This window comes from Mauremys mutica, unplaced genomic scaffold, assembly GCF_020497125.1.
Source record: "Mauremys mutica isolate MM-2020 ecotype Southern unplaced genomic scaffold, ASM2049712v1 Super-Scaffold_100054, whole genome shotgun sequence".
Taxonomy (NCBI): domain Eukaryota; kingdom Metazoa; phylum Chordata; order Testudines; family Geoemydidae; genus Mauremys; species Mauremys mutica.
The window spans coordinates 2,764,766-2,791,144 of record NW_025423258.1 but is presented as its reverse complement, the minus strand read 5'-3'; the positions used below and the strand labels follow the sequence as shown (position 1 = coordinate 2,791,144).

At 50.0% G+C, this 26,379-nt stretch overlaps 2 non-coding genes across 2 annotated transcripts; both read right to left on the bottom strand.

Moving 5' to 3' along the window:
• Positions 1-17,674: 17,674 nt before the first annotated feature.
• Positions 17,675-17,746, bottom strand: TRNAC-GCA. The gene has a single exon. It is a non-coding gene; the product is annotated as a tRNA-Cys (tRNA).
• A 7,672-nt stretch (positions 17,747-25,418) lies between these two features.
• On the bottom strand, positions 25,419-25,492 carry TRNAT-AGU. Its single transcript has one exon. It is a non-coding gene; the product is annotated as a tRNA-Thr (tRNA).
• Positions 25,493-26,379: the final 887 nt, after the last annotated feature.

The window sequence follows — 26,379 nt, the reverse complement described above, 5'->3', positions numbered from 1 at the left end:
AAACACCTGAGGAACTGGTCCTGGGAATTGACTGGTTTATTAAGTGACACTGTATGGAATTGAGAGACGCTTTATATTATTATTATTTTATTATAAATACTGTGGCAAATTGCCGGTACGGTTATGCTGGGTCTCGCGCTTTCTCTTCTTTGGGGAAGGTTCAGGGCTCCACTGCTTGCCTCTGAATCGGTATTTTAATTACCCCACTAGTGTCCTTGAGAAGGGGAGTGGAGAGGGAGGGACCTGGGCCCGCCCTCTTCTCCAGGTCCCAACCCAGGGGCCCTGAGGTTAGTGGTGAACCACTTGAACTGGCGGTTCCTTCCCCTGAGCTACTTCCCTCTCCTGCCCTTCAGCTTGTGGAGGGGCTTCTTGCCCTCCTTCTACACAAGCCAGGTGCCCCTTACCTAGGGTTTTTGGATTTCTCAGCCCACCGCAGCACTCCTCCAAACTTTCCTTTTGTCTCTCTTCAAAACTGTTCTCTGCTCCAACTCCTTCAAACTGCTCTCTGCTCCAATGCCCACACTGTCTGATTGAAGCAGGGGTTTTTATCACCTGACTGACTGCTGGTGCTCTAATTCATCTATAGCAAACTTTCTTCCCTCTGCAGGGAATAAGGCTCCCTGCTAACCCTCTCCTGCTGCCCTCTGGCCAGGCTGTATCACACTGTGTACTGAGAACTCCAAGGCTTTTCCATGCCATGTGCTGTGAAGCTTGTGTTTGGGACACAGGAATTAGAAGCCACTTGGCAAAAGGAATATAAAGGGCAGCTGCATCATCTCCATTTTGTCTTCAATCCCCCTTCCTACCTCTGCAGCAACTTCTCTACAAACTGAAGGCTTGAACAAAGGACTGAATAATGTGGATGTTTACCAGAGAGCGTTTCAAGCCACAAACTCACCAATCCTGCTAAGAACCAGATGTATAGATTTCTGAATGTGTCTGACTGCTTTCCCATTTAACAACTCCCTTTTTCTTTCTTTCTTTCTTTCTTTTATACTAAACCTTTAGTTTAGATGCTTTCTTGCTTATAAACTTTTAGTTTAGATGCCAATGATTGGCTGGCATCATAGTATTTTGAGTAAGATCCAAACCTATACTGACCTGGTAATGTGGCTGACTCTGGGGTCAGAAGAACACAGTTTATGTGAGCAGAGTTTTTAAATAACCTCTCACTGTGCTGGACCTAGGTGCTGATTAGGAGCCAGAGAACTGGGATGCAATAAAGGGGGCCGGGTGATTTCTTTTTTCAGTTTCTCGATAACCAGTGTGGGGGATCAGAAGCACAGTTGGTGACTGGTCGGTGTGTTTAACTTCCGTGTTATCCACCAGTTTGGGGAGCCTCTGCTCTCCCTTTTTTAACCTGCCCTGGTCTTGGCATTTTCAGTGAGGACTAGCCCAGGGACACCGGGTCACACCAAGTATTAAAGTTAAATTAATAGAATGTTTTTTATGACAAAGTTTTATGAAATCAACGGAACCCCTTTGTTTTCTTTCATCTGAGCAGGGTTTCCATTTTCCAAACCTGATGTGGTCTCCCAGCTAGAACAAGGGGAAGAGCCGTGGGTCTCAGACCTGCAGGGTTCAGAGGGAAAACAGACCCTGAGATCTCCCTGCAGAGGTGAGGAAACATTAAACCAACTCTGAGTGTGAAAGTGCCTGAAGGAAACATCTGGGATGCCCTACGAAGCCCTTGAGAGGTGTCTCAGTTCATTATTGTTGCCAGCAGGGGTCATATCCTCAGGGTAACTATAGCTCATGGCTTCCCGTAGATTCTAGCAGACACCAGGCAGTAGCTTCCTCCCTTCCCCTTGAGAATTTGGATGGGATTTGAAAGCCAAATTGATCCCCTCCTCTCTCCTGTTTTGGGGAAGAGTTTGGGGGAGTTCAGTTTGTGATTTTTATTTGACCTCCCTCCAGCACTTAGTTTGTTTTGGCTTTTCACTTTTCATCCCTGTTTGATGTTTCTGTCTTTTTCACAGCAGGTGATGCAATGGCATGTGAGAAAGAGGAGCAGAATTCTCAGCAGAAAAATGTTCAGCAAGTGGATAAACACAGAGCATTATTGCAAAGATCAAAAAGCAATGTGTCCAGGAGTCATGAGGAGGAAAACTCCTGTGAGATTCAGCACAGACCAGAGAGAGAACAAGGAAACCAGTCGGGGGTGAAAATGGGTAAACGTATTTCCTCTCAGGGAACTCAGAAGGACCTCAAGGAAACCACAACAAAGCAGGAAATCATCATTGGAAAGAGAAAAAATACATACACAGTGTGTGGAAAAAACTTGTGTGACTACTCAGCCCTTCTTAATCATCAGAGAATCCACACAGGGGACAGGCCCTACGAATGCCGTGAGTGTGGGAAAACCTTCAATCGCAAATCGGACCTTTCTGCTCATCAGAGAATCCACACGGGGGAGAGGCCCTATGAATGCCATGAGTGTGGGAAAACCTTCTCTAGCAGCTCAGCCCTTATTCAGCATCAGAGAATCCACACAGACGAGAGGCCCTATGAATGCAGTGAGTGTGGGAAAAGCTTCTCTAGGAGATCAGGCCTTTCTCAGCATCAGAGAATCCACACAGGGAAGAGTCCCTATGAATGCCGTGAGTGTGGGAAAAGCTTCAATTGCAGCTCAAACCTTATTACTCATCAGAGAATCCACACAGGGGAGAGGCCCTATGAATGCAGTGAGTGTGGGAAAAGCTTCTGTAGCAGCTCAGCCCTTTCTAAACATCAGAGAATCCACACAGGGGAGAGGCCCTTTGAATGCAGTGAGTGTGGAAAAAGCTTCACTCACAGCTCTCACCTTAATGGGCATCAGAGAATCCACACAGGAGAGAGGCCCTATGTATGCCGTGAGTGTGGGAAAGCTTTCAATCACAGCTCGCACCTTCTTACCCATCTCAGAATTCACACAGGGGAGAGACCCTACGAATGCCGGGAGTGTGGGAAAAACTTCATTTACCGCCAGCAGCTTATCAGCCATCAGAGAATCCACACAGGTATGAGACCCCATGGAAGCAGGGAGTGTGGGAAAACCTTGTCTTGCCACTGAGCCCATGTGAGCCATCAGAGAATCTGCAAGGGGGATCAACACCACAAACCCTCTAGGGCTATCGATACTTTCATACTTTTCCTGATTCCCACAGAGTAACTTTTAAAAGCTGTTTGAACTGCATGAAGCACCGATATCCCTCAGCTTGGCCAGATGAGTGGCCCATTTTTGCATTTTGCAGTTTGACCTCTTTGAGGTGGACCCATTTGTCCTTTCTATCAACTCCATTGTCCCATGAGTAATTCAAGTGTGTCCTTCCCATAAGAAACAAGGGAGCATCACAGTTATACCATTCCTCCTATTGCAGAGTTATTGTTAGAGTCACCAATGATACATATTGTATCATTGCCAATTGTTCTCACGTTGCTCTGGGTTGTGCTGAAGAGCAGTTATCATGGGAACTTTTCATATTACATTTAAAAGAAGAGGAGCAGGGGCAGGAAAAAAGTGTCATTTCCGCTGCTGTGATACTGGAAGGAGATGTAAAAAGCGACAGAGTCCTGTGGCACCTTATAAACTAAAAAATGTTTTGGAGCATAAGCAATATACCAAAACCTACAGGATAACACTTCAGTCTCCCTGGACACACAATCGCAGATTTAAAAATAGCCATCCTGCAGCAAAAAAACTTCAGACCCAGACTTCAAAGAGAAATTGCTGAGTTTCAGTTTATTTGCAAATTTGACACCATCAGCTCAGGATTCAACAAAGACTGTGAATGGCTTGCCAACTACAAAGGCAGTTTCTCCTTCCTTGGTGTTCACACCTCCGCTGCTATAAGAGAGCCTCATCCTCCCTGATTGAACTAACCTTGTTATCTCTAGTCTGATTCTTGCTTGCATATTTATACACGCCTCTGGAAATTTCCACTACATGCATCTGACGAAGTGGGGATTCATCCACGAAAGCTTATGCGCCAATACGTCTGTTAGTCTACAAGGTGCCACAGGACTCTCTGTCACGTTGTACAGATCTGGACTAACACAGCTACCTCTCTGATACTTGAAAGGAGATGGGGTGACTCAGAGATTCTCTCCTTCCCCATCACGGCAAAACTTTTACCTTTTGACTGAGCCAGGCAGAGTTTATCGTCATCACATTCTACCCCTCCACTTCTCAAAATGTCATATGATGAAGTGTTCTCAGTTGTCTGTGCTTGGAGATGATGCTTTGACTTATTTAATCCTGTACCAGAGTTGCTGTGACTCGAGATGAAAGTATCAAAGGCCTGGAAGGGGAATTCAAATGGATCCTAAATACAGTGTCATCATTTAGAGTTTAAATCCCAGGTTCCATCTATTGGTAAAGCCAATTCTGGCAAGGTAGCTGTTTTTTCCTCCATTATGGGGATGCTGGGATACTAAACATGTTGTAAATAACATAACTGGCTATGGAGACAGTGCTGAGCGAAGCAGATTTGAATGGATCAGAGGATAATGTGATGGGAGAATCTCTTGTCCTGATTCTAAATAATGAGATGTAACCTGCTCTGGAATTTCAATTTACACTTTCATTGTCATGTATTCTAGCTCTCTGTGATCTGGGTTTCTATCTTTCTTGATGGCTGTGTGGTCGCACAATTAGATATTAGTTCAGCTCAGATTTATTGGAGAATTTAAGACAAATGACCATTTGCTAAAGTCATCATTTCTCCCTTCAGCTTTGCTTTTTCCCCATATCTCCATGATGACTTGGAGACAATTCAAGTGCAGTTCTGTCAACAGGAGAGAACTCTCCAGTTTACTGGCCATGGTAACAAAGACACAGCAGTGATTTAAAATCTCCATTCAGAAATGGTGAACAGCAGACCCCCCACTAACTGAGGGAAGTGCATATGAGCACAGTGTAGTTCAGTTATTTAAATCAATATTGTCTCAGATGGCTATGTTGGCAGGAGAAGCTCTCCTGCTGTTGTAGTGCTATCTACACAGGGGATTAGAGCTGTGTAACTACGTTGTTCAGCTGTGTTGATTTTTCACACCCCTGAGCAATAATTATACCGATAAATGTCTGTAGTGAAGACCAGACAGTTTTCTCTTGTGTTTTATGCATTTACATCACTTCTTCCTTAGCTCCTACTTCTTGGAAAGATTTAAAGTGTGAAAAGAGAGGTATTTTTCCTCATGATGCAAACATTCCCACATAGGAGATGCCTTCCACCAACACGCATGGCAGAAGAACCAGAGATATATGAACTCTCAGAAGTGTTGGGACAAACCACAACTTGAGCCATGGTTCAGTTGTTGGCAATGGGGATTAAAAGAAAACTAACATATACGACAAGGATTTGTGATCTTTGAATATATTACTGTTACTAGTGAAAATGAAATTATAGGTGAAGTTATTGGTTAAAGAGTAAGACACTAATTGTTTGATAATCTGAATTATTTTGGAAAACTGAAAGTTGTCTTCTTTTTTTCTTTTTTCAGTCATACAGGAAATGATGGCTAATCTTCAAAAGTTAATTTGATTTAATTTACCCCCTGTAGTGTAAGGAGTTCTGGTAGAAAACCTCACTCCAAAGGTTGGGGTGGGAGAATAGGTGTTAGCGTGTAGAAGAGAATATTGGGCCCGTATAGATTTTATTTTTTTGTAAATTTCAAATAGAGCATATTTTACTGAACTTCAAAGTCAATTTCTATTAAAGGAAAACTACCCGAGGAGACAATGTGTATAAGTTTTTACCCTGTAAACGGGTCGACTGACCCCTGCGGCGCCTCCTGCTGGTTACTCTGGGAATTAGCTTTGTTCAGCACCGGAGCGCTCTCTGCAGGCTGGTGATCCACCTGTTCTCAGGCCCCCGTGTCCCTCCCTGGACTTGGTGCCCCTTTTCTCCGGGGTGCTGCCCCCTGGCAGTAACCCCTTTTCGCTCTGGGCTTCCCCTTTTGTCTCAGGGAACCCCCACCCTCTATCCCTACCTTGCCTCAGTATGTGGCTACTGTCAGTCATTGTCTAGCCCCACACCCTGGGGCAGACTGCAGTATCAGCCTACTCATCATTGGCAGGGTTGGGTTTGGACCTGCTGCTTTGGCCTACCCTGGGCTGCCCTCTGCAACCCCCAGTACCCGTTGGCCTTGTGCTAGGCTGCAGCCTGGGGCTTTCCTGACTAGAGCTCCTCAGCTCCTCAGCCTTTCCCCGGCCCTGCTTCGCCCTAGGTACTTATCTCAGCTCCTAAGCAGCCAGGCCCATCTCCCTCTGAAGGCAGAGAGAGACTGTCTGTGCTTCTGGCTTCCCTGGCTTTCTTATAAGGCCCTGGGCTCAGTTTGGGGCGTGGCCCCAGCTGCAGCCACTTCCCCAATCAGCCCAGCCTAAAGGCGGCTTTCTCCAGCCTCGGCCCCTTCCCAGGGCTATTTTTAACCCCTTCAGGGCTGGAGCAGGGGTCCACCCTGCTACATACCCACTTACACTGTAAGGGTCACTGACTTCCCCACTTCTCTAATTTGCAAAGGAAAGGCCTGACATCTGTCATAGGATGTGTCCAGCAGGTAGGAAACTGCAGTTGTCAACCATCAATACCAAGTAAAAGGCTGAAGTCCACTGCCTTTCATATCAAAAAGCCATCTAAAGGCTGGTCTACACTGAAAAGCTATGTTGAAAGGAGTGTGAAAAATCCACTCCTCTGAGAGAAGTAGTTCATGTGAGCTGAGCCCCAGTGTAGACAGTGTTAGGTTGTCAGAAGAATATTTCCAGTGTTTGAAGGGTAGACACAGCTTTAGACAGGTTGATCCCCTCTGGGAAGCGAGTCATGACATCAATTCCAATTTTGACCCATCTCCCTGTAGGTGAGAGAGCTGCTAGTATGGAGGGCTGAGCCAGGTATCCAATCACCTGGTTCAACTGAGGGAAAAGCTCTTAGTACCCATCAGTCCAAAGACTGAGGGAAATGGAGAGTTCCAACCATTGTCATTTTAGTATTTTATTGTTCCTCTCTCTGTTTTTTGTGCTGGCCTTTCTGTTATATCAGAGTGTGGCTGTATAGCTCAGTGTATGTGTGATAAAGGCTCTTTGGTGCTAGTTGGCAAAGAGGTCAGAGTAATTCACAAGAAACTCCTGTCTCAGACCCGACAAACTCATCTCACCTAATGCACTGATTTTTATGATATTTATCCAGGAAGCATAACAGTGAGATCTGTACTGAAACCTTGTAAATTATTGTTACTCCTGATCACTTCAAGAGGTGGGTATGAGTCCTATTGAAGGAGTAATGTAAGTATATGGAACATTATGCCCATATAGTATTGTCATGAAAGTGAGTCACCCCAATCACAGGTCTTGTTGGGGACAGCCCATTCAAGTGGGAGGGAATTGTCACCCGTCCCTTGCTAGCCAGTTATGCGATGTATTGCTGCATTGTCAGCCTTTGCACCAGCCCAGAAAAGCCAATGGAAAACTATCAAAGACAAATTATAGACATCGAAACCCTGTGGAAGTGAAAAGGACAATATGACAATGAGGAAATGGTCCTTCCTGTGAATATACACAAAAGACTGATTCAGTTTATGACAGGGTGGAGAGAAACACTCTGGGTCCATTCACCAAGGCGATCACTAATGACCAGTGGTGCTTCAAGAAAGGCAGAGGCCTGGCTCCTAGGGACTAGCAATCACTGCAATAGACTGTCACCTCACACGTCAGTCTATTTAGATAGGGAAGGGAGCTATTAAAGTGTAGGTTGCATTTTGTGATTTTGTTTTGTTGGTAATGGTTGGTTTCCATCACTCACATTTGTTTCTTTTTAAAACTCTGTCCCGTGGTAAAGAAATTTTTGTTTGTTCGATAACTGTGCTCAAGTGCTGTGTGTGATACCAGTAAAACTGGTAACCTGGGATGTACCATTGCTTTGGGCAGAGAAGATCTGGGATTTTTCTGAGCCCCGATCTACCCTAGGGGAGGGGATCGATCTCAGTTACGCAACTTCAGCTACATGAATAACATAGCTGAAGTCAATGTACTTAGATCGACTTACCGTGGTGTCTTCTTCGCGGTGCGTCGACTGCTCCAGCTCCCCCGTAGACTCTGCCTGTGCCTCTCACTGAGCTGAAGTACAGCATTCGAGGGGAGAGCACTCGGGGATCGATTTAGTGCATCTACACTAGACGTGCTATATCGACCCCTGCTGGATCCATCACTGCCCGCCGATTCGGCAGGTAGTATAGACATACCCTGAGTATCTGGTGATCGGAGCTGTCCCCTGGTTGCGGGGGGGACACATTGAAGGAACGCAGGGGTTAGGGTGCCTCTATTGTCAACTGTCAGGGCTGCTGTAGCTCAGAGGAGGGTGCTTGACTGCCTGGCAGGCTGGTGAGTTTGATCACTAACATCCAGCTGCCAAATGCAAAACTCCCTCTTCCTCGTGGCAGGTGGCAACAAGGAGACTCACAGCCCTCAGCTCCCTGAGAAGGGTCACAGTGTGCATCTATGTTGATCCACCTGTCAAATTCACACAGGGAAAGCTCCTGATAGCACAAAACTCTGCCCTATGAAATCATAGAACATGTGCTCTTCCCTCTGTGAAAGCATGTAAAGAATCCAAGCACTGGAGGGTTGGGATTGGGTCCAGAGTGACCTAGACAAATTGGATGATTGGGTGAAAAGAAATCTGAGGAGGTTCAACAAGGACAAGTTCAGAGTCTTGCACTTAGGACGGAAGAATCCCAGGCACTGCCACAGGCTGAGGACTGACTGGCTAAGGGGAAGTTCTGCAGAAAAGGACCTGGGCCTTACAGTGGATGAGAAGCTGGATATGAGTCAGCAGGGTGCCCTTGTTACCAAGAAGGCTAATGGCATATTGGGCTGCATTAGTAGGAGCGTTGCCAGCAGATTGAGGGAAGTGATTATTTCCCTCAGTTTGGCACTGTTTCAGGCCCCCCACTACAGAAAGGATGTGGACAAATTGGAGAGAGTTGAGGGAAAAGAAAATGATTAGGGGGCTGTGGCACATGATTTATGAGGAGAAGCTGAGGGAACTGGGGTTATTTAGTCTGTAGAAGAGAAGAGTGAGGGAGGATTTGATAGCAGCCTTCAACTACCTGAAGGGGGGTTCCAAATAGGATGGAGCTCGGCTGTTCTCAGTGGTGGCAGGTGACAGAACAAGGAGCAATGGTCTCAAGTTGCAGTGGGGGAGGGCTAGGTTGGATATTAGGAAAAACTGTTTCCCTTGGAGGGTGGTGAAGCACTAGTGTGGGTTCCTTTAGAGGTTTAAGGCCTGGCTGGGATGATTTAGTTGGGGATTGGTCCTGCTTTGAGCAGGGGGGTTGACTAGATACCTCCTGAGGTCTCTTCCAACCCTGATATTCTAGGATTCTAAGGTCCAGACTGGTAAACTGTCAGGCTGAACAAGCCATGTTATTGATGGTGACACTAGGATTGAAGGATTATATCCCATTATAAAAAAATTGTAAATAAAAATGTAATCTGATCTTGAGCTTCCTGTTGTCTTCTAGAACTGCCCCTGGGATCCCCCCACTCCCAAGCAGCAGTGAAAGGAGAAACCCCCAGCACTGCACATAGCTCCAGGCTGATTCATCAGGGGTGGCGGAACTGACTTCTTTGCTGCTGAGCAGAGAGCCAGGGCAGGTCTCTGGGAATCAGGGTGCCCAGCCTGACCCAGCTGCTTCATCGCCCCCTGGGGCCCTGCAGGCTTAGACTGTCCCTGAGGCCAGGCAGCTGCTCAGGGAGTTTTCCTGGTGTCACTGCCGGGGCAGGAACGTCCCACTCTAAGGGCCTGAGTTCAGCCATCAGGAAAGGCAGCAGCTTTGCGCCCTTCTAAACAGGACTCCGAGGCCGTGGTTCTCAGCCGGGGGACTGGAGCCCCCTGGGGGCAGTGAGGTTGGGGGGGGGGTTGCCAAAATAAACCAGAAAGCAGGGCTGGCGTTAGACTTAATTGAGTTCGGGGCAGAAAGCTGAAATCTGAGCCCTCCTGCCTGGGACTGAAGCCAAAGCATCTTAACTTCATGGAGGCCCCTGTGTTGTGGGGCCCTGCACAATTGCTCTGCTGGCTACCCCCTAACGACAGCTCTGGCTTTTAATCTACTGGACGTGCAGAAGAACAGTCGTCGTGGCACAGGTGGGCTGTGGAGTTTTTATACCATGTTGGGCGGGGGGCAGAGAAAGAAAACAGCTGGGAACCCCTGCTCCAGGGAATCCCGGAGAACAAAGACTCAGTCCGACTCAGTGCTGCCAGCTCTCATGAGAGTTATTGTTTCCTTAATGCCCCAGCTCCTGGAGTCAAGTGGAGATGTGATGACTTGAGCCTTCGCTGTTAAAGACACAGAACCTTTCTAGCCCTTGTGGCTGTGGAGAAAGCTACAAAATGTCACCCCAGTGCACCCTAAAGGCTCATCAAGCAGAAGCAAATACAAAGATCCCCAAATCTATTAATTTTACATGATCTCACGATTTTAAAGCCAGTCTCATGATTTTGGGTGACCCTGACTCAGGGTTTTTGAACGTTTGGGGTTGGCCGTTGTGCAGTGTAAGCGTGCATGCCGGGGCTTGACCCTCTCCGAGGGGCGGAGGGGAGCCACACCAGCTCACTACACCCTGTCCACTCCGGGTTGGTCCCCCGGCGGTCCTGGGTGACAAACACAAAGTCCCACGGCAGGGACTCTCTTGGCCCACGGCTGGGTAAAGCACAAGATTCAGGCGAATGGTGCAGGGGCTGAGCAACAAACAGTATAGAGGCCCAGGCCCGGGATCAGGGCGGGGCAGCAACAGTCAGGGCTCAGGCCCTTAGGCCTGAGCGCTGGGGTGAGGGGGAAGGCTGCCACCTGTGAATGGGGTGGCAGGGGGGACTCAGGCCCACCCACTCCACTGTGTCCCAGCCCGGGGCCCTAGCAGTGGCTATCACCGCAACACACTGACATAGGTTCGGGTATGTCTGTAGCCTGACTGGGGTCAGCTATCCCCGGGCTACTTCTGATCTCCCCCTCAGGTCCTACCTGCTCCGTGACGGCAAACCCCGGCCAGTCCACCAGCATGGGCTTCTCTCAACCAGGGCTTGGTGGCAGGTCCAGCAGCTCCCCGGGGAAGTCCGGCTAGGTGTGCTCAGGTGGCTCTCCGGGTAGCAGCAGGGGCAGGGAGGCTCCAGCGGCCCCTCTGGCTAGTGGGCGCGGGGAAGCTCCGGGGGCTCTGCCAGGTAGTGGGCGCGGGGAGGCTCCGGGGGCTCTTCCAGCTAGTGGGCGTGGGGAAGCTCCGGCCAGTCTGGGCGGCTGCCCTGGGTCCTGGAGGTTTCCCAGTCTCGAGCTCCCTGCGGCGGCTGGGCCCTGATTGAGCTCTGGCAACCGGCTTTTATACTTTCTGTCCTGCCCCCGACTTCCAGGGGGCGGGAACAGGTGGTGGTGGCTCCGCCCACTTAGGTGTCTGCAAGGGCTCCCTCTGCTGGGCAGGAGGGGAGCCACACCGACTCACTACATGCAGACAGAGAGCTGGGCCCCCTCCTTCACACCCAGCGCACCCAGACTGTCCTACAGCACTAACTCTCTCTTCTTCCTGCTGCTGTAACGCAGCTGGGAATCCCCATTCCTAGAGGTGCTTTTCCACAGACACGGAATTCCCCACAAGGCTGAGTCCCCACAGGGCTGTTCCAGGGGCTCCAATCCCCCACCCCAGGACTGATGGGGCAGTAACCTCACATCACCCCTTTGTGACACCCAGGGACAGCAGCTCCCTGCTGGGCTCTGGGGCACCTGGGGGGGAGGGGGCAGTTCAACTCCTATGTCAGGAGGTTCCTGCAGCCTGCAGGTGACCATCTACTCACAGTGATACTCCACAGCCCTCCTGCTGACAGCCCCTCCCCCTCACACTGACACCCCCACAGCCCTTCCCCCTCACAGCCCCTCCCCCTTACAAAGACACTCCATAGCCCTCCCCTCACACAGAGGAACTTGTTTGCTGGGCCGGACATTACAAACCCGGGGGTGAGATTTCTGAGGATTTACTCACTGGGCTCCCTCCCCCTCTCACCGCTCCCCTGAGGGGCTGGGTTCAGGCAGCCAGTTTCATCCCGGTATTTCATCCCCCAGGGCCCCAGTCTCATCTGAACATATTTACTAGTCATGGGTGGCAGGTTTGTAGAAATTTTGGTGGTGCCCAGAACCTGCCCCCCCCCAACTCTGTCCACCTGCCTAAGGCTCTGGGCTGAGGGCTCTGGCTGGTGCTGAGGGGATCGTGATGCAGGAGGGGGCTCAGGTCTGGAGCAGAGGATCAGGGTGCAGGGGGCTGAGGGCTCTGGCTGGGGCTGAGGGGTTCGTGATGCAGGAGGGGGCTCAGGGCGGGGGCAGAGGATCAGGGTGTGGGGGGCTGAGGGCTCTGGCTGGGGCTGAGGGGTTCGTGATGCAGGAGGGGGCTCAGGGCTGGGGCAGAGGATCAGGGTGCGGGGCGCTGAGGGCTCTGGCTGGGACAGAGGGTTTGGGGCCCTGGAGAGGCTCAGGGCTAGGGCGGAAGGGCAGGGTAAGGGCAGCCTGCCTTGCCATTAGTGGATAGGGGGCACTAGGACCCTGGGGCAGCAGACAGCAGTTGCTGCAGGGAGCGGGGCTCCGCGTAGGAATATGCATGCTGCTTTCTTTCAGGTGGGGATGCAGGGGAGGAGAGGGAGACCCATGGGAGCGGGGGTGGCAGGCGGAGGCCTGGACCCTCTCCAGGCAGGGACAGGGCCCAATCCGGGCAGACCTGGGGAGAGACCCAGCTCCAAATATTGCTGGAGCAGGGCCCCCGGCCCTGACTATTGCTGGAGCTCGGACACCACAAAAGAATATAACCCACTGCCTATGCCACAATCCACTTGGCAGCACCAAACAAGGGATGTTTTCCATGCCCAGGAGACCCAGCCAGGGACTGATGTGCTGGAGATATGTCGGGAAAAGCGACTGAATTGCCAAGGCAGGAAACGAACCATCTACAGCAACGTCATTAACCACAAACACACTCTAGCCATGCTCCAGCCAGTAGGGAAATGGGCAGGAACTCTGGCTGCTCAGCCATGGCCACACGACCAGAGCTGCACAGCAGTGAGTGCGCTGGGGAAGCTGGTCCGAGTGAACAATTGGAAATGACCCTTCAGTGAGAACAGAACCAGAGTGTAGAAAGGCCTCTGTGTCAAGTGGTTGTGGCTGAGGCCTTAGGGAGCTGGGTTAGAAGCCCCAGGGTGTTTCTGTGGAGGTTTGATTCTTGCCAGCTAGGCAAGGCCGGTGTGTGGTGTCTCCATGGCTGCACTTTCAGTGACGCAGGTTTTTCTCTCTCCCATTGTTCCATGAGCATCCTACTAGATTGCCAGCTGCTTTTCAACTGCAGTGTGGAGACTGTGTGTGCGGGGAGAGACTGTGTGTGTGTTGGGGAAGAGTGAGTGTGTTGAGGTAGGTAGGAGCGGATCATTATTATCCCTACTTGAAAGAGGGAGCAGCTAAGGCTGAGAAAGGAGAATTGACTTGTCTTAGGTCACACGGCCAGTCAGTGGCAGAGTTGGGAATAGGACCCAAGAGCCCTGATTTTCAAACTAACCATCAGTAAAGTGCTCTCAGATGAGCTCCAGACCAACAACAGTGCACAGGAATTATTCAGCAAGTATTTGAGGAGAACTGCAATGTTAGAGAGAATCATGAACTGCTCAGAGACCATTAATGCAGAGAAGCAGCAAAATTCATCAAACACAGAACTGGTTCTGACTTATTTCCTTGGTCTTAAAAGAGAACAACAAGGATCTGAGTCTCGTCCCTGTCAATAACCCCCTGCTCAGCCAATCAGGGTAGAGACTGAGGGCGGGAGGCTGAGGGTTCTCACCAGAGAGCCCAAAGGATGGCCCAGGTCACTGGTGGGGAATCACTGCCCGAGCACTATTTCAGCCCCACATTTTTGGATAGACCTCCCACAGTGGGAGCTGCAGAGCACTCCCCCGCAACACACACACACACACTCTCTCTCTCTCTCTCTCTCTCTCTCTCCTAATGTTGGGAGGGGAACAGGAGAAAGAACAAAAGAAGCAAGAGATGAAGAGAAAGGAGGGAGGGAGGGAGGGAGGGATGTAGGAAAAGGTGAAACAAAAATAACAAACCCTAATGTCCCCTGTGATTCTAAGGGACAAAATCCCAGGTGCGCAATAAACTTCTGCCTCCTTAAGCTCGTGTTTTCCATGCCTAGAATTCAACTGTCACCAGATGGATCAGACTGAACAGGTTTCAAACCTCCAGGAGGCTCTTACCTTCTAAACAGGGACGGCTGTTTTCTAGTAAAATCACTAAAAGGGAAGGAGAAAACTCGAAAGAGGTTCCTCCTGGCGCTCACGTCCGTAAACCCAAATACTCTCTCAGTCCTCAAAGAGAGACCTGGAGAAGGAGACTTGCTGCAGCAAAGCCACAGGGGTCTCTGAGGTTTCCCTGGCCCCTCGCCCCGGTCCTGCCTGGCTGATGTCAGCATCTCTCTGTGAGGTCACCACCTCCCCCCCACACCTTTGACCAATAGTCTGAGGTCTTGCAAAAGGCCTTTGTGATGTCACTGCCACACCCCTCCCTTGCTGGGCTAATGTCCTGCCCCTGGCCAGGCCCTTTGGAGGTTTGAGCTGCTCCCTGTGGATCACCCCATTCAAGGAGCGTTTGTTCTAGGCAGCAAGCCGGCTAGACAGAGAAACATCAGACGCTGCTCCCAATGCTACACTCAGTTTTTCAGAAATTATGGCCAGAAGAGACCATTAGAGCATCTAATCATATAATCATAGAATATCAGGGTTGGAAGGGACTTCAGGAGGTCATCTACTCCAATCTACTGCTCAAAGCAGGCCCAATCCCCAACTAAATCATCCCAGCCAGGGCTTTGTCAAGCCTGAGCTTAAAAACCTGTAAGGAAGGAGATTCCACCACCTCCCTAGGTAACCCATTCCAGTGCTTCACCACTCTCTTAGTGAAAAAGTTTTTCCTAATATCCAACCTAAACCTCCCCCACTGCAACTTGAGACCATTACTCCTTGTTCTATCATCAGGTACCACTGAGAACAGTCTAGATCCATCCTCTTTGGAACCCCCTGTCAGGTAGTTGAAAGCAGCGATCAAATCCCCCTCAGTCTTCTCTTCTGCAGACTAAACAAGCCCAGTTTCCTCAGCCTCTCCTCATAAGTCATATGCTTCAGCCCCCTAATGATTTTTTGTTGCCCTCTGCTGGACTCTTTCCAATTTTTCCACATCCTTCTTGTAGTGTGGGGCCCAAAACTGGACACAGTACTCCAGATGAGGCTTCACCAATGTCTAATAGAGGGGAATGATCACATCCCTCGATCTGCCGGCAATGCCCCTAATTATACAGCCCAAAATGCTGTTAGCCTTCTTGGCAACAAGGGCACACTGTTGACTCATAGCCAGCTTCTCGTCTACTGTAACCTCTTGGTCCTTTTCTGCAGAACTGCTTCCTAGCCATTCGGTCCCTAGTCTGTAGCAGTGAATGGGATTCTTCCGTCTTAAGTGCAGGACTCTGCATTTGTCCTTGTTGAACCTCATCAGGTTTCTTTTGGCCCAGTCCTCTAATTTGTCTAGGTCCCTCTGTATCCTATCCCTACCCTCCAGCGTATCTATCACTCCTCCCAGTTTAGTGTCATCTGCAAACTTGCTGAGGGTGCAGTCCACACCATCCTCCAGATCGTTAATGAAGATATTGAACAAAACCGGCCCCAGGACCGACCCTTGGGGCACTCCACTTGAAATTGGCTGCCAACTAGACATGGAGCCGTTGATCACTACCCATTGAGCCCAACGATCTAGCCAGGTTTCTATCCACCTTATAGTCCGTTCATCCAGCCCAGACTTCTTTAACTTGCTGGCAAGAATACTGTGGGAGACTGTATCAAAAGCTTTGCTAAAGTCAAAGAATAACACATCCACTGCTTTCCCCTCATCCACAAACCCAGTTATCTCCTCATAGAAGGCAATTAGGTTAGTAAGGCATGACTTGCCCTTGGTGAATCCATGCTGACTGTTCCTGATCACTTTCCTCTCCTCTAAGTGCTTCAGAATTGATTCCTTGAGGACCTGCTCCATAATTTTTCCAGGGACTGTGGTGAGGCTGACTAACCTGTAGTTCCCCGGATCCTCTTTCTTCCCTTTTTTAAAGATGGGCACTACAGTAGCCTTTTTCCAGTCATCCAGGACCTCCCCCGATCACCATGATTTTTCAAAGATAATGGCCAATGGCTCTGCAACCACATCCGCCAACTCCTTTAGCACCCTCGGATGCAACGCATCCGGCCCCATGGACTTGTGCTCATCCAGTTTTTCTAAACAGTTCTGAACCACTTCTTTCTCCACAGAGGGCTGGTCACCTTCTCCCCATGCTGTGCTGCCCAGTGCAGCAGTCTGGGAGCTGACCTTGTTTGTGAAGACAGAGGCAAAAAAAAACATTGAGTACATTAGCTTTTTCCACATCCTCTGTCCACTAAGTTACCTCCCTCATTCAGTAAGGGGCCCACACAGTAACTGCACACCGCACCATAGTAACTCTAGCTCAGGAACCAACCCATGCAACAAACCTCGATGCCAACTCTGCCCACATATCTACACCAGCAACACCATCACAGGACCTAACCAGATCAGCCACACCATCACTGGTTCATTCACCTGCACGTCCACCAATGTAATATATGCCATCATATGCCAGCAGTGCCCCTCTGCTATGTACATCGGCCAAACTGGACAGTCTCTAAGGAAAAGGATAAATGGACACAAATCAGATATTAGGAATGGCAATATACAAAAACCTGTAGGAGAACACTTCAACCTCCCTGGCCACACAATAGCAGATCTTAAGGTGGCCATCCTGCAGCAAAAAAACTTCAGGACCAGACTTCAAAGAGAAACTGCTGAGCTCCAGTTCATCTGCAAATTTGACACCATCAGCTCAGGATTAAACAAAGACTGTGAATGGCTTGCCAATTACAGAACCAGTTTCTCCTCCCTTGGTTTTCACACCTCAACTGCTAGAACAGGGCCCCATCCTCCCTGATTGATCTAACCTCGTTATCTCTAGCTTGCTTCTTGCTTGCATATATAAACCTGCCCCTGGAAATTTCCACCACTTGCATCTGAAGAAGTGGGTATTCACCCACGAAAGCTCATGCTGCAAAACGTCTGTTAGTCTATAAGGTGCCACAGGATTCTTTGTTGCTTTTACACTTTCCTTGACTTTCTTCATGTTGCTAACATACCTGAAGAAACCCTTCTTGTTACTCTTAACATCTCTTGCTAGATGCAATTCCAAGTGTGATTTGGCCTTCCTGATTTCACTCCTGCATGCCTGAGCAATATTTTTATACTCCTCCCTGGTCATTTGTCCAATCTTCCACTTCTTGTAAGCTTCTTTTTTGTGTTTAAGATCAGCAAGGATTTCACTGTTAAGCCAAGCTTGTCGCCTGCCATATTTACTATTCTTTCTACACATCGGGATGTTTTTTTTCTGCAACCTCAATAAGGATTCTTTAATCCTTTAGAGGATTGGAACTGATTTCAGTGAAGGGACATGTTTGCTAGGTTTTTATGCATTTGCACAGGAAAACATTGAGTGTTTCTATTCATTTCAGGAATCCCTATTCAGTGGAACTCCTGAACATAATGGAAATGCCATTATTTTTGTTGAAGGAAGAGGTTTGTAAGGGGGCACTTGGATTTAAACCAAGAACCACTTGAACTGCAGTCAAACACTCTACCACTGAGCTATACCCCCATCGCTGCTGTGTAAGTAAGTCAGAGATCTTAAAGATTTTGAAGGACAGGCCCTGCCTCAGAGATCTCCTGTTCTGTTCTCAGACCACAGTGCTTTTAAAAATGGAGTTTGATTAAATTTATAGATCCATGTAAACACCACAGCTTGCACACCCAATCCCATAGCTTCCCCCAGTGACAGAACTACCACCTCTCAGGGAGATGGATTAACTACACGGACGGGACAGCTCTCTCTCCTCCACTTAGAGCATCTTCATTATTTATGAATAGGTGGGAAATAACCTCCTGAATGGACAGTAACCAATGTATCAAATATTGCTGGGTCTGCATTCAATATGGGTACCTGGTCGTATTGGCTGGATTAGTAGGAGCATTGCCGGCAGATCCAGGGAAGTGATTATTCCCTTCTATTCGGCACTAGTGAGGCCACATCTGGAGCATTGAGTCCAATTTTCGCCCCCCCACTACAGAAACAAATTGGAGAGAGTCTAGGGGAGGGCAACAAAAATGATTAGGGGGCAGGGGACTTACGAGGAGAGGCTGAGGGCAGGGCTGCCCGGGGGGGGGCAGGTGGGGCAATTTGCCCCCGGCCCTGCAGGGCCCCCAGGAGAACACAGGATTCTAGAGTATTGCAACATTTTTTTATGGAAGGGGCCCCCAAAATTGTTTTGCCCCAGGCCCCCTGAATCCTCTGGGCGGCCCTGCCCACTCCACCCCCTTCCCTCGTTCTCCTCCCTCCGAGGCCCCACCTGTGCTCCGCCCTCACTCCCATTGGCCACTTCCCACCCCTGCTCTTCCACTGGGGCTGAGGCCTGCTGGTCCACCTTCCGCTCGCTCCCCTCCTCCCTGAAGGCCTCCTGGTGCCTCTCCACCCCCTACCCCAAGGCCTGCCTGCTGCCCCCACCTCTCTGCCCCTCCCCTGAGACCAGCCCCGCCCACCGCCCCCACCTCTCTGCCCCTCCCCTGCGACCCACCCTGCCCACCGCCCCCACCTCTCTGCCCCTCCCCTGAGACCCGCCCTGCCCACCACCCCCACCTCTCTGCCCCTCCCCCGAGACCCGCCCTGCCCACCGCCCCCACCTCTCTGCCCCTCCCCTGAGACCTGCCCTGCCCACCGCTCCCACCTCTCTGCCCCTCCCCCGAGACCCGCCCTGCCCACCGCCCCCACCTCTCTGCCCCTCCCCTGAGACCCGCCCTGCCCACCGCCCCCACCTCTCTGCCCCTCCCCTGAGACCCGCCCTGCCCACCTCTTTCCTCAGTCGTCTGTTGTTATTCCATGAAACATCAAGGATGGAATAAAAAGCTGAGTTTACTCACTGATGTGCTGGGGATATGGCAGGAAAGGGACTGTCTGAATGATCAAGGCAGGAAATGGACAACAATCTACAGCAACGTCATTGACCACAAACACACTCTAACCATGCTCCAGCCAGAAGGGAAATGAGCAGGAATTCTTGCAGTTCAGCCATGGACACACTTACACAATGGCACGGCAGTGTGTGTGCTGAGGGAGCTGGTCTGAGGAAACAACTGGAATTGATCACTCAGTGAGAACAGAACTAGAGTGCAGTGAGAGACACATCTCAACCAAGTAGTTGTGGCTGAGTGGTTAAAGCAGTGGCCTAGAAATCCATTGTCGTCTCCCTGCGCAGGTTTGAATCCTGCCAACTATGGAGAAAGTTGTGGTTCTTTAGTTTCAAGGGAGCTGGGTCTTGTCTCACTCTCAAGCTGTCTCTACACTATTGGGTAATGCGGCTTTAAAGTGTTTTAATTAAACAGCTGTTGCATGTCCACACTATGCCCCTTGTGTCACCAGAGCACATCCACGCTAGAATCTTGGATGGCCACAGAGAGCAGTGCACTGTGGGTAGCTGTGCAACTGGCTGCAGGGTGCTTTGGGAAGGGTTTGCAATGCCTCATGGGCCGGTACAGCATCACATGATGCAGGTTTCTCTATCCCACCGTTCCACGGGCATCTTACTAGATTGCCAGCTGCTTCTCAACTGCAGTGTGCGTGGCGGGGTAGAGACTGTGTGTGTGTGGGGAGAGGGAGTGTGTGTGTGGGGAGAGGGAGTGTGTCGCACACTGTCTCTATGTTCAGACAGCTGCTGCAAGCAACCAGGCCTGAGGCAGGGGGAGGGGGCAGCCCCAACATCAGCCCCCGCTTCCCTCACTGGCTCAGCTCAGCACAGCAGCCTCTGTCACATGCACACACACACACTGCTGCTGCTTAGCTCTGTGTCAGGGGTGCAGGAACAGGGGGTTTAGAGGGCCGTGGCCCCACCACTCTTAACTGGTTGTTAGGACAAATGATGGAGGGGGAAAGGGGGAGTCTTGGGGGGGGGAGAGGCATTCTGTGGGTGTGGCCTCGGGGGGAGAGGTGGTGTGAGTGTGGGTCCTTGGGGAAGGGTTTTCATGGGAGTGCCACAGTTCAGACAATAGTGACCCCCCACTGTAAGGAAGCTCCCGCCGCCCCTGCTCTGTGTTCGTAGCGCGGGAGAGAGCAGCGTTCCAGGGCAGTGATTTGCTCCCCGGGGCTCCGCCAGGGGGGCTTGGGAGGCTGCAGGGAGCTCTGGGCCCTTTAAATCACCAGCCTGGGGAAGCCGGGCCGGGCTGGCACAGCGTACCCGCTCTTGCCAGTACCCCATACCGGAATGTACCAGCTTACGTTCACCTCTGGAAGGTCCTCACGGGGATCAATAACTGGTTAAAAGCCAGGAAACAAAGGGTAGGAATAAATGGACAGTTTTCAGGATGCAAACAGGTAACTAGTGGTGTCTGTACTGGGACTAGTCAACATCTTCATAAACGATCTGCTGAACAGCGAGGTGACAAAATGTGCGGATGATCCAAAACTACAGAGGATAGTTAAGTCCAAAGCAGACTGGGAGGAGCTAAAAAGAGATTTCACAAAACTGGGTGAAAGGGCAACAAAACGGCAGATGAAATTCAATGTTGATCAATGCAAAGTGATGCACATTGGCAAACATAATCCCAACTCTACATAGAAAACGATGGGATGTAAAATAGCTGTTCCAACTCAAGTGAGAGATCTCGGAGTCACTGTGGATAGTTCTCTGTAAACATCCACTCAATGGGCAGTGGCAGGCAAAAAGCGAACAGAATGTTGGGAATCATTAAGAAAGGGATAGAGAATAAGAGAGAAAATCTTATTGCCACTGTATAAATCCATGGTACGCCCATATCTTGAATACTGCATGCAGATATGGTCGCTCCATCTTAAAAAAGATGTATTGGAATTGGAAACGGTTCAGAAACGGGTATGGCATGTCTGCCATATGAGGAGAGAATAATAAGACTGGGACTTTTCAGCTTGGAGAAAAGCTGACTAAGGGGAAATATGCTAGAGGTCTATAAAATCATGACTGGTGTGGGGAAAGTAAATAAGGAGTGTTACTTATTCCTTCTCATAACACAAGAACTAGGGGTCACCAAATGAAATCAATAGGCAGCCCGTTTAAAACAAACACAAGGAAGTATTTTTTCACACAACGCACAGTCAACCTGCGGAACTCCTTGCCAGAGGAGGTTGTGAAGGCCAAGACTATAACAGGGTTCAAAAAAAGAGCTAAATCAATTCATGGAGGACATGCTCTGAGCCAGGATGGGCAGGGATGGTGTCCCTAGGCTCTGTTTGCCAGGAGCTGGGAATAGGTGACAGGGGATGGGTCACTTGGCGATTCCCTGTTCTGTTCATTCCCTCTGGGGCACCTGGCTTTGGCCGCTATGGGAAGACAGGATACTGGCTAGATGGACCCAGTCTGACCCAGTCTGGCCGTTCGTATGTCCTTATGTCCTTATGCTCCTTCCATACAGATGCCTGGGATTCTGCCTCACAATGTGTCCCTGAGGTCTCAGCCAAAATGCCCAGACAGGCACACACTCTGGGCTCCTGAAGCCTCGGCCACCCACCTAGTGCCCTATGGCTCATCCCTGACCCTTGCTGCTGCTCCTTGCTATAGACTGTGAAAGGAGCGGAGGCAGCGCAGGAGCCTTCTGGGGATGCAGATCTGAGGCTTTGGGAGAGACACATTGTCTGAGACATCAGAGCTCTGCAAACCCTGCAGCCACCCCCTCAATCCGGGGCCTGTTCCAGCCCTGAGTCTGGGCTGCCGCGAGCCCTCCCCCAGAGCAGGGCGCCCACAGATTACAGCCTGGAAATAGGCGTGTGACACTAACTCCTGCTTTCCCTGACAGGGCCTCCCCTAGACCAAGTGCCTCTCCCAGGCAAGACGTGTCTTCGGTACCCCCGCATATGTTAAAATTTTGAATATCTTATTTTTCATTGCATTTGTAGCTCAGCTCATGATTTTGACGCACAATTTCGATGCATGATTTTCTCTATCATATAAGATGATAAATTTGCAGGCTAGGTTCTGTAAACCTGTATTTATTCATGCCATATATAAGCAAATAAAACAAATGCATTTTTTTTAAGCATATAGAAACTTTTTAATTTTGACAGTAACTGAAATGTACTAACATCTAGAAATGGAACTGTCAGTAGCACAGGGTGGGCCGGTATTAAATAGTGTTAGAGTAGGAGACAGCGTTAGGATGTTAACTCCAGGCCTTTTGTTGAAAGGTCGCTTCTCTCACCTTTCCCCCATGAACTGAAGCGCAGCATTACAGAGATCCAAAGATTGGCCAATGGCATTTCCAAGTGCTAAAATAGCAAGCGATGTCGGTCTCTCATTGGCCATCAGCGACTGAAGATGTGGTTTAATGAGCCGGAGCTTCAAGGCGAGGGTGGCTCTGTCCACTGCCTTCCGTTGCGCTGCTGGGCACCAAGTCCCTGGTGGCCAATATGTGACGCTGGGAGAAGAGAGTGGGGTGGCAAGTGGCGGCAGGACTTTTGCCACCAGGGTCTAGCTGCCCAACTTCCTCCTGGTACTGCTGGCCTCCCATCGCCTTCAGGTAACCCAGGAACTAAGGCAGGAATAGGGCGAGGAAGTGAGTAAAGCCGAGCAAGGAAGGCAAAAGTGAATCTTGTCTTCATGGGCCGCTCGCAATGACGTCCTTTTTCTGTGCCACAGCTGACAACAACATCCCAGACAGAAAAGCAGGAGGCCAAAAAGAAACCGAGCAGCTGCTGAAGTAGTTCAGTTGGGAGCGTGCTAGACTAACAGGCTCTTCTGTCCCCCTTTGTGCACGGGTGGGATGTTTTCTGAAAGTGCAGCAGTTCCTTTAACTGCCACGAGTCCCTCATTTCAGGCTATGCAGCAGGAAAAGGCAGCATGGGCTTCTGCACCGAGTTGGCCCACCTGACCTTTCATTCTTCTCTTGCTCTTTGTCAGCAAGGGGAAGAAAAAGAAGCTCTCCCTCAAGCTTGAGTCACAAGGGCGACATAAGGACGACTTCCTGAGTGCCCGCTCCAGTCCTCTGCTCTGCCAGCTGACCTATTGAAGGGCTGTCACCACTTTCTCCAGGTTTGTCCATCGGTCTGTGCCAGGGTGAGCAACAGCCAAGCAGATGGAGTTTCTGTAGTGTAGTGGTTATCACGTTTGCCTAACACGCAAAAGGTCCCTGGTTCAGAAACAGGCTGGTTTCCTTCTGCCAGATCCCCTTGCTGTTCAGGAAGGCCTCCTCCTTCTCCTATTGGCCTGTCCCTGGGATAACTCCAACCCCTGCATGACAGAGGGTGCTGACAGCAGTGGAGAAAGCACCTTGGCGTCAGGCTGGAGAACCTAGAAAAGTGCGGCGTGTCACCTTTTGGAAGCTTGTGGCTTGGCCTCCTCTGCCCTGGGAGGTTGGCCGGTGGAGGCCGGCTCTTCCTGCTGGCCTCCTCTGTGTGACTTGCCAAAGGAGGAAGTGAGGCAGGAATGGGGCAAAAGAGGAAAGTCGAGCTGAGGAAGGCAGGGCAGAAAGTAAGCACATCATTGCGGCGAAATGGGGTTAGTAGAGCATCACCATTCGTTCTGCAAAGCCTGAGGAGGTGTGTTTGGCTGCTGGGAGGCAGAATCCTGTGCCTGCCTCTTGGCTTCCCAGGGATGGCTCCTTACAGCCCAGAAGAAGCGGGGTTCTGGGGGGAAGGAAAAGCAGCAATGGCGAGGCTGAGTGGGCTCCTTTCTGGCCGAGATGGTGGGTTTGGGAGTTGCCTGTAAGCTATAAGTGGACTTGGTGCAGTGAAAACCGCTGCTCCATTCTGGCTGACCTGGGGGAGCCATTGATGACATGGGAGTGGGGGCAGGGCACTGGCTGTGAGCAAATGGGATCCAGGAAGCCCCAGCCTGCCCCTCCAGGGGCCGAGTCTTCTTCTTCTCTCCTGCCATGGGGAGCCCGGCCTTAAGCCTGCCCAGCATGCACTGCAGCTCGAGCATTAAGCCTTCCTGTGGCATAACCGAACTACGGCCTAGTGTAATCAGGTGTAAAGTTTAGATTGTGAATTTATCTTTAATTTCCATGGTAACTTACTTTGATCTTTTATGCCTACCACTTATAATCCTTAAAACTCCATCTTTCTGTAGCTAATAAATCTGTTTTATGAAACTGGTGTATTTTGCTTGAAGTTCATGGGAAATCGCAGCTCCATTACAAGGCTGGTTCATGTACTATTCACAGTGAGGGAGGGGTGGGCTCTGCGTAATAAACTCACACTGATCAGGCTTCTGATTAAGGCAAGATAGTATGATCCAGGGACGCCAGACTGCAGAGCTGGGGGGAATTGGCAGGAGGCTCTCTATCATTAGTGTTATGAGTGGCTGGGAGAAGCATTCATGTAACTCAGTTGGATGTGTCCCTACCTGTGGATGTCTGTGTAAGTGCAATATCTGCCAGAGATTCACAGCTCCTCACAGCATCATCGTGTGAGAGGGAGCCCAGGCAGTGGGACACAGGGCTCAGGGGTCCCACTGTTCAGGTTGCATCCCATAGATCCCATCACAGACTTTCAACAACCACAGCAGATGTTCACTGAAACAGTGAGAGAGATGCCAAAATAGTGATCTCCAGGGCCTGCAGACATCAAACTATCAGGAATTCTGCGCACAGAGAGGACTCTGCAAGTGGAAAATGCCTGTGGAAAAGACCCTTCTGTCCCCAGCTGTGGTCGTACAGTGCTTAGTGCTCTGCGTTGTGGCCTCAAGAGCCATGGATGCAAGTTGAGTTATGGCGACCTTTTCCTTGTCTCCACATTTCTTAGGTGCCTCCTTCCAACACTTGTCAGAAAAAATGACCGGTTTCTTTTGGAAGCATTGCAAGGCAGAGGCAGTCTTCTCTGTTTCCCCAAAAGATTGACCAAAAGGTGGGAGGAGTGGACACATTTGGCAAGGCACCACTGGGTGCTGCATCTCTAACCTCCACTTTACCTGGCAGGTGCCTCTGGGACTTTTCTCCCAGCGGCTCCATTTTTCATCAGTGACAATCAAAAGGAAGATGACATGACATCTGTGTGCAGACATCCCCAGCGAATCACAAGGACGTGTGGCACAGGCTCTCGTGTTGCAGCAATTGCAGTTGAAGCAACCACCATGCTAATGCCAGTCACAGCAGCCTTTTCATCAACTCCAGGCTTGTGATTTGATTCTTTCCAATGTTTCTCTCCAAAGAAACTTTTTCCTTAGCAAGCAATTACTTGGATAACAAGGGAGGTCTCTTCTGTTTCCCGGAAAGACACAGGAAAATGTGAGCAGAGGAGACAAAGCCATACAACAAGGCACCACTAGGAGTTGAACCCAGGATCTCCTGTTTACTAGACAGGTACTTTAGCCAGCTAAGCCATGGTGCCTGCTTCAAGAAAATACTTGCAACTGTTCCATTTGATGGTCCAGGACAACACCTGCAAATTCCAAACTACAGACGTTCCCCATTTCCCTCAAGACTTGCAAGGAAGAACTGTCAGGCCAAGCCAGGATCTCCTGGTTACTAGGAAGACACTTCAGCCAGCTCTTCCCAAAGATCACTATCCAGAGACCTTTAAACAGCCACTGCAGATGTTCACCACAAAAGAGATGCCAAAATGGAGTTCTCCACTGCCTGCAGCCATCATGCTACCAGGAGTTCTGTGCACAGAGAGGCCCCTGCTGGTGGGAAAGGCTTTGGTAGAGACTCTTCTAACACCAGCCATGTTCATATACTGTTTAGCACTTTGTGTTGTGACTTCAGCATCCAGAGATGCCAGTTCAGTTAGGGGACATTTTTCCTGTCTCCACATTTGCCTAATGGCTCCTTTCAACACTTGTCACCAAAAAGACCTGTTTCTTTTGCAAGCGATGTACAGCTAGGCAAAGGCAGTCTTCTCCATTTCCTCAAAAATCACCAAGCTGTGGGGAGAGGAGACACATTCAGCCAAGCTGGATGCTGAATCTCCTCTTTCTTCAGCAGGTGTCTGTGAAGGACACAAATCTCCACTGTGTAGAGGAAAAGAATAGGAGTTTATTACACACAGTGATGGCGGAGTGGGCTTATTAGGCTCAGAGACACTATTAATTAATTAATTACAATAGAATATATAGATTTTCCATGGGTGGGGGAAAGTGACGGCGTAGGCAGTTCCAAACCCTGGGATAGGTTTTGCAGCAAGACAAGATAGAACAGTAGCCAATGGTTAACAGGTTACATAATGTCTCCACCCATGGTCTCAAGTTAGCAAGTTAAGATTTCATTAATACTTTG